The sequence below is a fragment of the Propithecus coquereli genome, unplaced genomic scaffold (assembly GCF_000956105.1).
Source record: "Propithecus coquereli isolate 6110/MARCELLA unplaced genomic scaffold, Pcoq_1.0 Scaffold29, whole genome shotgun sequence".
NCBI lineage: Eukaryota > Metazoa > Chordata > Mammalia > Primates > Indriidae > Propithecus > Propithecus coquereli.
The window spans coordinates 3,357,536-3,360,058 of record NW_012148507.1 but is presented as its reverse complement, the minus strand read 5'-3'; positions in this window follow the sequence as shown (position 1 = coordinate 3,360,058).

Below are 2,523 nucleotides of genomic sequence, written 5' to 3'. Positions count from 1 at the left end.
GGTGAAAAAACTGAGGGTCAGCTAAATTAACTTGCTCAAGGTTATCTTGCACGTAAGTAACAGAATAGATTTAAACTAGACCTTTCTAATTTCAAATGTCCTGGTCTTTCTACCATATGGCCTTGCTTCTCGAAAACAAATGAACAAAAACAATAACAACAACAACAAAAATACATTGAAAAGTGTGATAAAGAAAGAGAAAGATATATAATAGGAAAGAGAAGAAATGTTTTATCCCTACCTAGGTATCTCAGTTGTTCTTGCTGAACCCTCGGATTGTTGAATTTAGATCTGTGCAATATGTGTGAAAATACATAATAATATTTGCATCATATCTATCTTCTGAGAATTTCAAAATTCATATGGTAAATGTTTTTTGGTGTCTCACTTAGCAAATGGTTTTTATTATTCTATACAGTAATAGCCCTTGTTTGATATAAGGTATACTTCAAGCAGAGAGTGAAAAGTTTGTATCTATTCTCAATCTGCAAACAATGCATGCTCTAGGATTATATTCATATAATTTTTTTTCTTCATTAATGGTTCCCTGTCCATTATTGGGCTCAGAAAATGCATATAAAAAGTGCAAACATTACTGGCATAAATATGGTATGTCACCAAAAACTGCTGTGGAAACTCAAAGATAGATAAGAAATAATGAGGTTTATAGATTCATTAGCATTTGAATGATGAAACATGTATATGTGTTACTCCTTTGATCAATACTGCCCTGGAGGGAAAGTACTGTATTTAATTGTCTTTCCCAGACCTTCCACTGTGGACATCTGGTTGCTATGCAATCTTGTAGCAGGACATTTTATTGCCTCAGTATTGTAGAATTCAAGTTCCTATTTTATTACCAGTGATGGCATATGTTACAAAGAAATGTATGGAAAAGCATGTACAAGGGGGATCTCCTCTATTCTATCTGCTTGTAGAGATTTGACTAGCAGGTATCCTATAAATGAATATGGCACATCATTCTATGTCGTTCTTAAGTTTCAGTGACTTCATTACATGCATTGTATTATATACATGTGTGAGCTGTTTTACTAAAGGAGTTCCACACATCAGGAATGCTTCATTTTTGTAAGATGCCTTTCATTTTGCAATTACCCAAACCATGTGCAAACTTTGCATATGCATGCAAGACCAAGATATTGTTTTATTGTGGAAAAATCATTAGAGTCAGAGAGACTTGGCATCAAGTGTTAGCTCCATTATTTTCTAGCTACATGATATTCAGAAAATTATTCAATCTATGTTTGCCTTAGTTTCCTCATCTGTGAAATGGGGACATTGGTACCTTTCTCATGGAATCTTGAAGGAAATTAAATGAGTCATAAAAATAAAAAAGCCTTACTTATCATGTAACTTATTTTCTTTCTTCCTTTTTTTTTTTCCTCTCCTAAATTATCTATACTGACAAAGTGATCAGAATGAACTAGTGTATTGTAGTAATACAGTCATCCTTAAGTACCCATAGGGCATTAGTTCCAGGCCCCCTGTTCATACCAAATTTCGGAATACTCAAGTCCCTTATATAAAGTAATATAGTATTTGCATATAACTTACACACATTCTCCCATATACTTTGAATCACCTCTAGATTGCTTATAATACCCAATACAATACAAATAATATGTAAATAGTTGTTAGACTTTATTTTTAAAGTTCCTATTTTTATTGTATCTTATTTTTGTTTTTTTCCAAATATTTTCAATCTGCAGTTGGTTAAATCTGTAGGTGCAGAACTCATGAATAGGAGGGTTGACAGTAATTTAAAACAAGATTTGCTACAAAAGATGATTTTTTAAACTAGACATGTATTATATAACTTTTATGGGGGAGACAGAGGTGTGTCTACTTTAAGCTTGTATTAACATTATTTGCCAAGGTACTGGCCAGTTGACATGGAGAAGTAGTATTACAAAAGCAAGCAGGTGGATGATGGTAGCCAGTGTGGGATTTCAAATAAGCCTCGAATAAAAATAAAATGCATATTCTATAAGTGGATAATTGAGAATTTCTTATAGTCAGTTCCTATAGTTATGACCTGGTGGCACACATCTGAGGGACAGGGTAATCTAGGAGTTAATGGAGGGCAAATTCTAAAATGCCCTGAAACTTATCTTGCTATAGAGAATGATGCCAATGTCTATCAGGTTTCTGCTTGTTAATTTCTATGGTTGCTGCTACTGGGGAAATTGTCCTCATTTGCATTGTCTTTCAGTGACCTACCTGGAGGCAAACACCTGCAGACACTTTATGTTCACAGAAGTATCACTTGGGACAGAGACCCACATCCATTCAGTGCAACCAACTGTGTTAAAATAACATTATGGGCAAATATTTCAAAGCTTAACATTTCAAATGATTGCTCTCTGTACTATTTTACCCCCTCTTATTGCTCGTAAGTAATATATATTGCCGCCAACATAACTTCTTGGCCTATCCTTTGCCCTGTATGTTTTTTGACTTCTCAGATGAAATTCTTACAGTGCTTTAATTATGGAAATAAAA